Source organism: Syngnathus scovelli, unplaced genomic scaffold (assembly GCF_024217435.2).
Source record: "Syngnathus scovelli strain Florida unplaced genomic scaffold, RoL_Ssco_1.2 HiC_scaffold_111, whole genome shotgun sequence".
Taxonomy (NCBI): Eukaryota; Metazoa; Chordata; class Actinopteri; order Syngnathiformes; family Syngnathidae; genus Syngnathus; species Syngnathus scovelli.
This window is the reverse complement of record NW_026061202.1, coordinates 1-15,000: the sequence shown is the minus strand read 5'-3', so window position 1 is coordinate 15,000 and position 15,000 is coordinate 1.

The following is a 15,000-nucleotide window of genomic DNA, read 5'->3' as shown; positions in this document are numbered from 1 at the left end:
GGTACCTAAAAATTCCTCCAGCGGCGGGCCCCGGGCCTAAACTTTCTCCGGGCCGCGCAACACGCACTTTCCGCCGGACACCGACGGAGGCAACGTCCCCCTCCTGCGGTGACAAAAAAAATCCACCCCTGGTACCTAAAAATTTCTCCAGCGGCGGGCCCCTGGCCTAAACTTTCTCCGGCCCGCGCAACACGCACTTTCCGTCGGACACGGACGGAGGCAACGTCCCCCTCCTGCGGTGACAAAAAAAATCCACCCCTGGTACCTAAAAATTTCTCCAGCGGCGGGCCCCTGGCCTAAATTTTCTCCGGCCCGCGCAACACGCACTTTGCGCCGGACGCCGGTCCCAAACCACCACCGCCGACCGCCACAAGGCGACAGCCACCATCCCCAAGCGCCATCCCCGACCGCCACAAGGCGACCGCCACAAGGCGACCGCCACAAGGCGACAGCCACCATCCCCAAGCGCCATCCCCGACCGCCACAAGGCGACCGCCACCAGCCGACCGCCACAAGGCGACAGCCACCATCCCCAAGCGCCATCCCCAAGCGCCACCCCCGACCGCCACCAGCCGACCGCCACCAGCCGACCGCCACCAGCCGACCGCCACCAGCCGACAGCCACCATCCCCAAGCGCCACCCCCGACCGCCGCCCCCCGACCGCCACAAGGCGACCGCCACCAGCCGACCGCCACAAGGCGACAGCCACCATCCCCAAGCGCCACCCCCGACCGCCACCCCCCGACCGCCACCAGCCGACCGCCACCAGCCGACCGCCACCAGCCGACCGCCACAAGGCGACAGCCACCATCCCCAAGCGCCATCCCCGACCGCCACCCCCCGACCGCCACAAGGCGACAGCCACCATCCCCAAGCGCCATCCCCGACCGCCACCCCCCGACCGCCACCAGCCGACCGCCACCAGCCGACCGCCACAAGGCGACAGCCACCATCCCCAAGCGCCATCCCCGACCGCCACAAGGCGACCGCCACAAGGCGACCGCCACCAGCCGACCGCCACAAGGCGACAGCCACCATCCCCAAGCGCCATCCCCGACCGCCACAAGGCGACCGCCACAAGGCGACCGCCACCAGCCGACCGCCACAAGGCGACAGCCACCATCCCCAAGCGCCATCCCCGACCGCCACCCCCCGACCGCCACCAGCCGACCGCCACCAGCCGACAGCCACCATCCCCAAGCGCCATCCCCAAGCGCCACCCCCGACCGCCACCAGCCGACCGCCACCAGCCGACCGCCACCAGCCGACCGCCACCAGCCGACAGCCACCATCCCCAAGCGCCATCCCCAAGCGCCACCCCCGACCGCCACCAGCCGACAGCCACCAGCCGACCGCCACCAGCCGACCGCCACCGGCCGTTCGCGGTGTGCGCCGCCGTTCCCCAAGCACCCTCCGGGACGAAGCCGGAGCCAGAGAATAGCAGCGGTGGTGCGTAAAAGCTGCGGCCGGGCCTCGCGGAAGGTCCCCGGGCGGCGAGCTGCGGAGCCCCGGCCTCCAGCTTCCACCAGGTAATAGGACCGGGCGCGCGTAAAAGCTGCGGCCGGGCCTCGCGGAAGGTCCTCGGGCATCCAGCGAGATCACACGGCCCCCACCGGAGGCGGCTAGCGCCTCCGTAGAGTAGTACCGGCCCGTGGAAGCGGCCGCCCGTCAGCCTGCGTTGCCGCTGGTCGAAAAATGCACTAAGTGCCAAACCCCATTCATTTACAACGGCGTGTCCGCCAGAGGGCGCACTTCCCCCGGCGGACCAGCCGGCGGGGCTCGTTAGAGAGTGTATCCGCCTGGCAGTGCCTCCTGGACGGCCTGTATTCCGGACCGCGACCGCTAACTTACGGGAGCCTAAACGGCCCGCGGACCAGCCGGCGGGTCCTCCGTGAAAGCCTATCCGCCTGGCGGTGCCTCCTGGCCGGCCTGGATTCCGGACCGCGACCGCTCACTCGCGGGACCCTAAACGGCCCGCGGACCAGCCGGCGGGTCCTCCGTGAAAGCCTATCCGCCTGGCGGTGCCTCCTGGCCGGCCTGGATTCCGGACCGCCACCGCTCACTCGCGGGACCCTAAACGGCCCGCGGACCAGCCGGCGGCTCCTCCGTGAAAGCCTATCCGCCTGGCGGTGCCTCCTGGCCGGCCTGGATTCCGGACCGCCACCGCTCACTCGCGGGACCCTAATCGGCCCGCGGACCAGCCGGCGGATCCTCCGTGAAAGCCTATCCGCCTTCGCCGGTTCCCCGGCCGGCCACGGGTGGCGAGAATCCGGCCTCCTCGCCCGGAGCGCGCTTCGACTTGGGCGAAAAATGCACCAAGTGCCAAACCCCATTCATTTACAACGGCGTGTCCGCCAGAGGGCGCACTTCCTCCGGCCGGCGGGGCTCGTTAGAGAGCGCGTCCGCCTTGGCCGGTTCCCCGGCCGGCCACGGGTGGCGAGAATCCGGCCTCCTCGCCCGGAGCGCGCTTCGACTTGGGCGAAAAATGCACTAAGTGCCAAACCCCATTCATTTACAACGGCGTGTCCGCCAGAGGGCGCACTTCCTCCGGCCGGCGGGGCTCGTTAGAGAGCGCGTCCGCTTTCGCCGGTTCCCCGGTCGGCCGCGAACGGCGAAAAGCCGGCCTCTTCCCCCGGAGCCCGGTGGGCGAATTTTTTTTTTTTTTTTTTTTTTCAAAGTGCCAACGGCTCTCGCGCCGCGCTGCGTCCGCCTTCGCCGGTTCCCCGGTCGGCCCGAACGAGCGAAAATTCGGCCTCTTGCCCCGGAGCCCGGTCGGCGAATTATTTATTTATTTATTTATTTATTTTTCCAAAGTGCCAACGGCTCTCGCGCCGCGATGCGTCCGCCTTCGCCGGTTCCCCGGTCGGCCACGAACGGCCAAAAATCGGCCTCTCCCCCCGGAGCCCGGTCGGCGAATTATTATTTATTTATTTATTTATTTATTTATTTTTCCAAAGTGCCAACGGCTCTCGCGCCGCGATGCGTCCGCCTTCGCCGGTTCCCCGGTCGGCCACGAAGTATTGCGCATGATTATACGCGATGTTAATATTTATTTAATTATTAAATAAATACATACATGTGTTTATTAATGATATACGCGATGTTAATATTTATTTAATTATTACCTATATTATGAATAAACTAACGGTGATTTTACACGATTTGACTACATACGTGACCGTGATATAGTGCCGAGGGCTCCCGCGCCGTCACGCGTCCGCCTTGGCACGGGTCGCCCGCGGCAGCGAGCGTTCGGCTCGCGGGGGTCCGCGGGGTGTTATTAGGGAGTGCGGCAGCCGTGCCGAGGCTCCGGCCGGCCGCCGGAAGTCCCGCGGGGGAGCGTCGGAGCTCCGCGAGGCCGGCCGGGGAGCCTCTTAGTCATCGCCCGCGCTCGCGGTGGTCCCGGTCGCTTAAAGTGCCACGGGAGGCGTAGCGATGCGAGTGAGTGTGCGCAAAGTGCGAGAGGCGGTGCATTTACGCGCCGTGTCCGCGAGAGGGAGGCAATTCCCCGTTGCGACCTCCGGGAGATCAGCGGGCCGCCGAAAAGGCTCGGCCGGGGTGCCTGGAGCCTCCTCGGGCGTCGAGTTAGGAGGGGGGCGCGCGGAGAACCGGCTGGATGTCCCCTGGAAGCTCAGCGGGCCGTGGGAAAGGCTTGGCCGGGGTGCCGGAAGCCTCGGCCGGCTTAAAAGTGAGGAGGAAAGCGCGCGGAGAACCGGCCGGAGGTCCCCTGGAAGCTCAGCGGGCCGTGGAGAAAGCTTAGCCGGGGTGCCTGGAGCCTCGGCCGGCTTAAAATGTGAGGAGGAAAGCGCGCGGAGAACCGGCCGGAGGTCCCCTGGAAGCTCAGCGGGACGTGGGAAACGCTTGGCCGGGGTGCCGGAAGCCTCGGCCGGCTTAAAAGTGAGGAGGAAAGCGCGCGGAGAACCGGCCGGAGGTCCCCTGGAAGCTCAGCGGGCCGTGGGAAACGCTTGGCCGGGGTGCCGGGAGCCTCGGCCGGCTTAAAACGTGAGGAGGAAAGCACCGGGAGAACCGGCTGGAGGTCTTCTGGAAGCTCAGCGGGCCGCCGAAAACGCGTAGCCGAGGTGCCGGGAGCCTCCTCGGGCGTCAAAAGTGAGGAGCGACGCACCCCCGAGAACCGCCCGGGTCCTCCAGCCACCGTTGAAAAAGACGTCGAGTCAGGCTACCTTAAGAGAGTCACAGTTACTCCCGCCGTTTACCCGCGCGGAGCGTCATCGCCTCCGCGAACCGTCAAAAATAAATAAATTCATAAATAAATAAATGTCAAGTGAGCCTACCTTAAGAGAGTCACAGTTACTCCCGCCGTTTACCCGCGCGGAGCGTCATCGCCTCCGCGAACCGTCAAAAATAAATAAATACATAAATAAATAGATGTCAAGTGAGCCTACCTTAAGAGAGTCACAGTTACTCCCGCCGTTTACCCGCGCGGAGCGTCATCGCCTCCGCGAACCGTCAAAAATAAATAAATACATAAATAAATAGATGTCAAGTGAGCCTACCTTAAGAGAGTCACAGTTACTCCCGCCGTTTACCCGCGCGGAGCGTCATCGCCTCCGCGAACCGTCAAAAATAAATAAATACATAAATAAATAGATGTCAAGTGAGCCTACCTTAAGAGAGTCACAGTTACTCCCGCCGTTTACCCGCGCGGAGCGTCATCGCCTCCGCGAACCGTCAAAAATAAATAAATACATAAATAAATAGATGTCAAGTGAGCCTACCTTAAGAGAGTCACAGTTACTCCCGCCGTTTACCCGCGCGGAGCGTCATCGCCTCCGCGAACCGTCAAAAATAAATAAATACATAAATAAATAGATGTCAAGTGAGCCTACCTTAAGAGAGTCACAGTTACTCCCGCCGTTTACCCGCGCGGAGCGTCATCGCCTCCGCGAACCGTCAAAAATAAATAAATACATAAATAAATAGATGTCAAGTGAGCCTACCTTAAGAGAGTCACAGTTACTCCCGCCGTTTACCCGCGCGGAGCGTCATCGCCTCCGCGAACCGTCAAAAATAAATAAATACATAAATAAATAGATGTCAAGTGAGCCTACCTTAAGAGAGTCACAGTTACTCCCGCCGTTTACCCGCGCGGAGCGTCATCGCCTCCGCGAACCGTCAAAAATAAATAAATACATGAATAAATAGTCAAGTGAGCCTACCTTAAGAGAGTCGTAGTTACTCCCGCCGTTCGGCCGCTTAAAGTGCCACGGGAGGCGTAGCAATGCGAGTGAGTGTGCGCCAAGTGCGAGAGGCGGTGTATTTACTCGCCGTGTCCGCGAGAGGGAGGTAACTCCCCGTTGCGACCTCCGGGAGAGCAACGGGCCGCCGAAAACGCTCAGCCGAGGTGCTGGAAGCCTCGGCCGGCTCTCAAAGCGAGGCGCGAGGCACCGGGAGAACCGGCTGGAGGTACCCTGGAAGCTCAGCGGGCCGTGGGAAACGCTCAGCCGAGGTGCTGGAAGCCTCGGCCGGCTCACAAAGCGAGGCGCGAGGCACCGGGAGAACCGGCTGGAGGTCCCCTGGAAGCTCAGCGGGCCGTGGGAAACGCTCAGCCGAGGTGCTGGAAGCCTCGGCCGGCTCACAAAGCGAGGCGCGAGGCACCGGGAGAACCGGCCGGAGGTCCCCTGGAAGCTCAGCGGGCCGTGGAGAAAGCTTAGCCGGGGTGCCGGAAGCCTCGGCCGGCTTAAAATGTGAGGAGGAAACCGGCTGGACGTCTTCTGGAAGATCAGCGGGCCGTGGAAAATGCTAAGCCGAGGTGCTGGTTGTCGAATAAGGCTCCGCCATCTCGTAGAAGGTGCTAATAAAGTTCATATCCGCTCGGCTGGAGGTAATTGGCCCGCGGACCGGCCGGCGGGACCTCCGTGACAGCCTACCCGCCTGGCGGTGCCTCCTGGCCGGCGTGCATTCCGGGCCGCGACCGCTAACTTACGGGACCATAAATGGCCCGCGGACCAGCTGGCGGGACCTCCGTGACCGCCTATCCGCCTGGCGGTGCCTCCTGGCCGGCCTGGATTCCGGACCGCGACCGCTCACTCGCGGGACCCTAAATGGCCCGCGGACCAGCCGGCGGGACCTCCGTGACAGCCTATCCGCCTCCCGGTGGCTGCTGGCCGGCGCGGATTCCGGGCCGCGACCGCTAACTTACGGGACCCCAATTGGCCCGCGGACCAGCCGGCGGGACCCCCGTGACCGCCTATCCGCCTTGGCCGGTTCCCCGGCCGGCCACGGATGGCGAGAATCCGGCCTCCTCGCCCGGAGCGCTCGTCGGCTTCGGCGAAAAATGCACTAAGTGCCAAACCCCATTCATTTACAATGGCGTGTCCGCCAGAGGGCGCAGTTCCCCCCGCGGACCGGCCGGCGGGACCTCCGTGACAGCCTATCCGCCTGGCGGTGGCTGCGGGCCGGCGCGGATTCCGGGCCGCGACCGCTAACTTACGGGACCCCGATTGGCCCGCGGACCAGCCGGCGGGACCTCCGTGACCGCCTATCCGCCTGCGCTGGTTCCCCGGCCGGCGCGAATTCCGGGCCGCGACCGCTAACTTACGGGACCCCGATTGGCCCGCGGACCAGCCGGCGGGACCTCCGTGACCGCCTATCCGCCTGCGCTGGTTCCCCGGCCGGCGCGAATTCCGGGCCGCGACCGCTAACTTACGGGACCCCGATTGGCCCGCGGACCAGCCGGCGGGACCTCCGTGACCGCCTATCCGCCTGCGCTGGTTCCCCGGCCGGCGCGAATTCCGGGCCGCGACCGCTAACTTACGGGACCCCGATTGGCCCGCGGACCAGCCGGCGGGACCTCCGTGACCGCCTATCCGCCTGCGCTGGTTCCCCGGCCGGCGCGAATTCCGGGCCGCGACCGCTAACTTACGGGACCCCGATTGGCCCGCGGACCAGCCGGCGGGACCTCCGTGACCGCCTATCCGCCTGCGCTGGTTCCCCGGCCGGCGCGAATTCCGGGCCGCGACCGCTAACTTACGGGACCCCGATTGGCCCGCGGACCAGCCGGCGGGACCTCCGTGACCGCCTATCCGCCTGCGCTGGTTCCCCGGCCGGCGCGAATTCCGGGCCGCGACCGCTAACTTACGGGACCCCAATTGGCCCGCGGACCAGCCGGCGGGACCTCCGTGACCGCCTATCCGCCTCCGCTGGTTCCCCGCTCGGCGTGGATTCCGGACCGCGACCGCTAAATTACGGGACCCAAATTGGCCCGCGGACCAGCCGGCGGGACCTCCGTGACCGCCTATCCGCCTTCGCTGGTTCCCCGGTCGGCCACAGATGACGAATATTCGGCCTCTCGCTCTGGAAGTCCTGCCGACTTAGCCGAAAATTTTCTAAGTGCCATCGGCTCTCGCTCGGAAAAGTGTCCGCCTCGTCTGGTTCCCCAGCTCGGCCTCAGAATTCGAAAATTCGGCCTCTCTGAGGTACCAGGGGTAGGCTTTATGTACTTGGTCCCCCCAGTTAGTGTACTCATCACTTTACCCCCCTTTCGCAAAATATAGTCGGCACGTATGTGCAGAACTGTTTATTTTCATTTTAAAAATTTTCTAAGTGCCAGCGGAAGCTGTCACACGAACTGTCCGAGCTACCACGGTGCCCATCCCGGGCAGTGACGGCAAAAGGCCGATGTGTGTTTGATGGAAGTCTGAATAATTTCTAAGTGCCAACGGCTCAACCGCCGTAAAGTGTCCGCCTCGGCTGGTTCTCCCGGTCGGCCCGAACGAGCGAAAATTCGGCCTCTTCCCCTGGAGGTCCGGAACATTTTGGCGAATATTTTCAAAGTGCCAACGGCTGTTCCGCCGTAACGTGTCCGACCCGGCTGGTTCCTCCGGTCGGCCCGAACGAGCGAAAATTCGGCCTCTTCCCCTGGAGGTCCGGACGACTTTGGCGAATATTTTCTAAGTGCGAACGGCTGTTGCGCCGTAACGTGTCCGACCCGGCTGGTTCCTCCGGTCGGCCTGAACGAGCGAAAATTCGGCCTCTTCCCCTGGAGGTCCGGACGACTTTGGCGAATATTTTCAAAGTGCCAACGGCTGTTGGGCCGTAAAGTGTCCGACCCGGCTGGTTCCTCCGGTCGGCCCGAACGAGCGAAAATTCGGCCTCTTCCCCTGGAGGTCCGGAACATTTTGGCGAATATTTTCAAAGTGCCAACGGCTGTTGCGCCGTAACGTGTCCGACCCGGCCGGTTCCTCCGGTCGGCCCGAACGAGCGAAAATTCGGCCTCTTCCCCTGGAGGTCCGGAACATTTTGGCGAATATTTTCAAAGTGCCAACGGCCGTTCCGCCGTAAAGTGTCCGACCCGGCTGGTTCCTCCGGTCGGCCCGAACGAGCGAAAATTCGGCCTCTTCCCCTGGAGGTCCGGACGACTTTGGCGAATATTTTCAAAGTGCCAACGGCTGTTGGGCCGTAAAGTGTCCGACCCGGCTGGTTCCTCCGGTCGGCCCGAACGAGCGAAAATTCGGCCTCTTAACCCTGGAGGTCCGTTCAAGTTTAACGAATAATTTCTAAGTGCTAACGGCTGTTGCGCCGTAACGTGTCCGACCCGGCCGGTTCCTCCGGTCGGCCCGAACGAGCGAAAATACGGCCTCTTCCCCTGGAGGTCCGGAACATTTTGGCGAATATTTTCAAAGTGCCAACGGCTGTTGCGCCGTAACGTGTCCGACCCGGCTGGTTCCTCCGGTCGGCCCGAACGAGCGAAAATTCGGCCTCTTCCCCTGGAGGTCCGTTCAAGATTAACGAATATTTTCTAAGTGCCAACGGCTCTTGCGCCGAAAAGCGTCCGCCTCGGCTGGTTCCCGATGTCGGCCAGAACAAGTGAAAATTCGGCCTCTTCCCCTGGAAGTCCGGCCGAGTTCGGCGAATATTTCCTAAGTGCCAACGGCTGTTCCGCCGTAAAGAGTCCGACTCGGCTGGTTCCCGATGTCGGCCAGAACAAGTGAAAATTCGGCCTCTTCCCCTGGAGGTCCGTTCAAGATTAACGAATATTTTCTAAGTGCCAACGGCTCTTGCGCCGAAAAGCGTCCGACTCGGCTGGTTCCCGATGTCGGCCAGAACAAGTGAAAATTCGGCCTCTTCCCCTGGAGGTCCGTTCAAGATTAACGAATATTTTCTAAGTGCCAACGGCTGCTCCGCCGTAAAGCGTCCGCTTCGGCTGGTTCCCGATGTCGGCCAGAACAAGTGAAAATTCGGCCTCTTCCCCTGGAGGTCCGTTCAAGATTAACGAATATTTTCTAAGTGCCAACGGCTCTTGCGCCGAAAGGCGTCCGCCTCGGCTGGTTCCCGATGTCGGCCAGAACAAGTGAAAATTCGGCCTCTTCCCCTGGAGGTCCGTTCACGATTAACGAATATTTTCTAAGTGCCAACGGCTCTTGCGCCGAAAAGCGTCCGCCTCGGCTGGTTCCCGATGTCGGCCAGAACAAGTGAAAATTCGGCCTCTTCCCCTGGAGGTCCGTTCAAGATTAACGAATATTTTCTAAGTGCCAACGGCTCTTGCGCCGAAAAGCGTCCGCCTCGGCTGGTTCCCGCGGTCGGACACAAAATGTGTCAATTCGGCCTCTCTGAGGTACCAGGGGTGGGCTTTATGTACTTGGTCCCCCCACTTAGTGTACTCATCACTTTACCCCCATTTCGCAAAATATAGTCGGCACGTATGTGCAGAACTGTTTATTTTCATTTTAAAAATTGTCTAAGTGCCAGCGGAAGCTGTCACGCGAACTGTCCGAGCTACCACGGTGCCCATCCCGGGCAGTGACGGCAAAAGGCCGATGTGTGTTTGATGGAAGTCTGAATAATTTCTAAGTGCCAACGGCTCAACCGCCGTAAAGTGTCCGCCTCGGCTGGTTCTCCCGGTCGGCCCGAACGAGCGAAAATTCGGCCTCTTCCCCTGGAGGTCCGGAACATTTTGGCGAATATTTCCTAAGTGCCAACGGCTGCTCCGCCGTAAAGTGTCCGCCTCGGCTGGTTCCCCCGGTCGGCCAGAACAAGTGAAAATTCGGCCTCTTCCCCTGGAGGTCCGGAACATTTTGGCGAATATTTCCTAAGTGCCAACGGCTGCTCCGCCGTAAAGTGTCCGCCTCGGCCGGTTCACCCGGTCGGCCAGAACAAGTGAAAATTTGGCCTCTTCCCCTGGAGGTCCGGAACATTTTGGCGAATATTTCCTAAGTGCCAACGGCTGCTCCGCCGTAAAGTGTCCGCCTCGGCCGGTTCACCCGGTCGGCCAGAACAAGTGAAAATTTGGCCTCTTCCCCTGGAGGTCCGGAACATTTTGGCGAATATTTCCTAAGTGCCAACGGCTGCTCCGCCGTAAAGTGTCCGACTCGGCTGGTTCCCCCGGTCGGCCAGAACAAGTGAAAAATCGGCCTCTTCCCCTGGAAGTCCGGCCGAGTTAAGGCAAATATTTCCTAAGTGCCAACGGCTGCTCAGCCTTAAAGTGTCCGACTCGGCTGGTTCCCGATGTCGGCCAGAACAAGTGAAAATCCGGCCTCTTCCCCTGGAAGTCCGGCCGAGTTAAGGCAAATATTTCCTAAGTGCCAACGGCTGCTCAGCCTTTAAGTGTCCGACTCGGCTGGTTCCCGATGTTGGCCAGAACAAGTGAAAATCCGGCCTCTTCCCCTGGAAGTCCGGCCGAGTTAAGGCAAATATTTCCTAAGTGCCAAGGGCTGCTCAGCCTTAAAGGGCCCGACTCGTCTGGTTCCCGATGTCGGCCAGAACAAGTGACAATTCGGCCTCTTCCCCTGGAGGTCTTTTCAAGTTTAACGAATATTTTCTAAGTGCCGACGGCTGCTCCGCCTTAAAGCGTCCGACTCGGCTGGTTCCCGATGTCGGCCAGAACAAGTGACAATTCGGCCTCTTCCCCTGGAGGTCCTTTCAAGTTTAACGAATATTTTCTAAGTGCCAACGGCTGCTCCGCCTTAAAGCGTCCGACTCGGCTGGTTCCCGATGTCGGCCAGAACAGGTGAAAATTCGGCCTCTTCCCCTGGAGGTCCGTTCAAGTTTGGCGAATATTTTCTAAGTGCCAACGGCTGCTCCGCCTTAAAGTGTCCGACTCGGCTGGTTCCCGATGTCGGGCAGAACAAGTGACAATTCGGCCTCTTCCCCTGGAAGTCCGGCCGAGTTTGGCGAATATTTTCTAAGTGCCAACGGCTGCTCCGCCGTAAAGAGTCCGACTCGGCTGGTTCCCGATGTCGGCCAGAACAAGTGACAATTCGGCCTCTTCCCCTGGAGGTCCTTTGAAGTTTAGCGAATATTTTCTAAGTTCCAACGGCTCTTGCGCCGAAAAGCGTCCGACTCGGCTGGTTCCCGATGTCGGCCAGAACAGGTGAAAATTCGGCCTCTTCCCCTGGAGGTCCGTTCAAGTTTGGCGAATATTTTCTAAGTGCCAACGGCTGCTCCGCCTTAAAGTGTCCGACTCGGCTGGTTCCCGATGTCGGGCAGAACAAGTGACAATTCGGCCTCTTCCCCTGGAAGTCCGGCCGAGTTTGGCGAATATTTTCTAAGTGCCAACGGCTGCTCCGCCGTAAAGAGTCCGACTCGGCTGGTTCCCGATGTCGGCCAGAAAAAGTGACAATTCGGCCTCTTCCCCTGGAGGTCCTTTGAAGTTTAGCGAATATTTTCTAAGTGCCAACGGCTCTTGCGCCGAAAAGCGTCCGCCTCGGCTGGTTCCCGCGGTCGGCCGTAATAGGCGAAAATTCGGCCTCTTCCCCTGGAGCGACCTCCAAATTTGGGCGAAATTTTTCTAAGTGCCTAAAGGTACCAGGGGTTTGGGTACCAGGGGTGCAGTACGAACTGGTCTTTTGTCAACCCATGTACTTTTTCTAGAGTACATGGGTTGGTCCCCCCACTTAGTGTACTCATCACTTTACCCCCCTTTCGCAAAATATAGTCAGAACGAGCATGGGGGACGCAATTGTTTTCCATGCAAATCAATTGGGCCTGGTCCGAGCGCTGGTAACGGCCGCCAGCAAGCGTCCCCTGCTCGGATAGCAGAACTGAAGAAGGCACGGCACTTCCAGAGAGAGAGAGAAAATTTTCTAAGTGCCACATTTCTCAAAAATTTTCAAAGTGCCACATTTCTCAAAAATTTTCAAAGTGCCACATTTCTCAAAAATTTTCAAAGTGCCACATCTCTCAAAAATGTTCAAAGTGCCACATCTCTGAAAAACTTTCTAAGTGCCACATCTCTGAAAAACTTTCTAAGTGCCACATCTCTGAAAAACTTTCTAAGTGCCACATCTCTGAAAAATTTTCTAAGTGCCACAGCACGGCTGTGAAATATTCAAAGTCCTACAGGCATTGGCAGAATCCGCGGACGGCCGTCTGCTCCCGGCGGCCGCCGCGAAGCTACTACCCCCTCCCGGGGACGGCTGTCTGCTCCCGGCAGCCGTCCTTACCCCCCTCCCCCGTTTGCACCGCCTGAAGTTAGACCCGCCTTGGTAGGGCCCCCACCGGCCCCGGCTCGCCGGCGTTGGGTGGACGGTTCCTGCCCACTTGCGGGTCCCGGTCGCTTGGCAACCGACCGGGGAGGACCAGCCGCCTCCTTAAACACAGGCTGGAAGGGAAATCCGATCAAGCTACGGAGGACCGGCCGCCTCCTTAAACACAGGCCGGAAGGGAAATCCGATCAAGCTACGGAGGACCGGTCGCCTCCCTAAACACAGGCCGGGCAAAAATCTGCGAATGGGCCCGTCAAGGGTAGTGGGTCATCCAAGGAGGGAGGTACCGGCCGCCTCCTTAAACACAGGCCGGGCAAAAATCTGCGAATGGCCCGTCAAGGGTAGAAGGTCATCCAAGGAGGGAGGTACCGGCCGCCTCCTTAAACACAGGCCGGGCAAAAATCTGCGAATGGCCCGTCAAGGGTAGAAGGTCATCCAAGGAGGGAGGTACCGGCCGCCTCCTTAAACACAGGCCGGGCAAAAATCTGCGAATGGCCCGTCAAGGGTTGTTGGTCATCCAAGGAGGGAGGTACCGGCCGCCTCCTTAAACACAGGCCGGGCAAAAATCTGCGAACGGCCCGTCAAGGGTTCTGTCTCATCCAAGAAAGGGGTACCGGCCGCCTCAGAGGCCGGAGCGAAGGGGGCGAAAGGCTGTCGATGGGGAAGGATCGGGGCCACGGCTAATCTAGCGATGCCCGCGTCGGGCGGTCACTCCGACGAATGAGCGGGGCCGAATCCGGCGCGAGGCGGCCTTCAGGCACGTGGTTCGAGACGACCTCACCCGGCTCTAGCCCGGAGCGAAAAAAACACTCTTATAACCTGACCGACATGCGCCCATGACCCGCCTTGGTAGGGCCCCCACCGGCCCCGGCTACCGCCGGCGTTGGGTGGACGGTTCCTCCCCACTTGCGGGTCGCACTCCAGCGCTAGGCCGCCGCGCGAGCGCGCGCCCCGCGCCGCCCGCGCAGGCCTAGCGCGAACCGTACGCAGCGAAACCGAGACGCCCCGGCTCAACCTCACCCAGAGGCCATCCACGGAGGCCGAGCGCGCGATCCGACTTGCGGCACGCCACGTGGGCGTCCGCCGGCCGCGCCGGTCGACCGCGAAACCGATTTCTCAAAGACCAAGCCCGAGTCCAACCTCCGCACATATCCGCACACGCCTTCCCGACCACCGCGAAGCGGGAGGCGTCTATCGTGGCCGCCGGGGCGTATGACCCCTCCGCGTGAGGCGTGCGGGCTCGGGGGGGCCGCAACGACCGAGTCTGACTCGGACGGGGCGCAGCTTCCCTCCCGGTCGCAGCATCAGCGCCGAACGCGCGACGTCACCAGCCCCCCGGAACGGTTCGTCGGGAGCGCGGCAATGGCCCACATCTCACCTCGCCAGCCGGCCGCAGCGGGCCGCGCCGAACCGAGTCTGACTCGGGGTGCGCACAGTCCCGTCTGGGTCACGGAGGCGACGAGCTGTGACCGCCACCGTCGCCCCTTCGTCCTTCCGGATCCCCCCAGCGCCGGCAAAACTCCGCATCCTGGCCGCATCGCGTGACCGGGCGGGCCGCAACGACCGAGTCTGACTCGGACGGGGCGCAGCTTCCCGCCTCGGGCCATCGCAAAGCGTGCCTCGCGCGGGCAAAGTCGCCGGCGCAGCGCCGCGCCCCTCGACAAGAGCGAGCCTCAGCCGGGCTGCGACGACCGAGTCTGACTCGGACGGAGCGCAGCTTCCCGCCTGGGTTACCGCTAGTCGCCGGGCCGACGGCGCCCATCCCCGGACCCCGCCGTTCCCTCGCGGTTTATCCTAAGCCGCCTGCCTTAGCCCAACCGACGTGCCAACCCCCCCGTTGCCGAGTTCGCTCTTCCCGAGCCGCGTCCCCCCGACAATTCCGTCCGTGACCGTCCCGCCCCGCGGCGATCCGCTCTGCCCCAGCAGCCGGCGAGTCAGCGTCCTACGGGTCTGATCTGGCCGCAGTCCGAGCTCCGGGCAGGCACAGCGGCGTCGCGCGGGGCGCGGTCGGCGCTCGGAGGCAGCGTCGGGACCGGACCGGCTCCCCGCGGAGACGCTTACGGAGCGCGGCCGGCACCTCTCGTTACGGCGAAGGTACAGGCAGAGGCCGTTTGGACCCGTGCCGGCCGGAGGGCTTCCACCCGATAAGGTCCGCGAAGACTCGTCCTCGCCCGGCCTCCCCGCTCCCGCGGTCGGCCCCCGGAAAACGTGACAGGGCCCCCAGCTCGGCCCGAGCGGGCGTCCCGCGCGACCCCACGCGCGAGCGACCCACCCCTACCTGGTTGATCCTGCCAGTAGCATATGCTTGTCTCAAAGATTAAGCCATGCAAGTCTAAGTGCACACGGCCCGTACAGCGAAACTGCGAATGGCTCATTAAATCAGTTATGGTTCCTTTGATCGCTCCACTGTTACTTGGATAACTGTGGCAATTCTAGAGCTAATACATGCAAACGAGCGCCGACCTCCGGGGACGCGCGCATTTATCAGACCCAAAACCCACGCGGTGCCCGGGCGCGCGGGCCAAGGGGTCGCGGCGGCCTGCGCCGCGGCCCTCC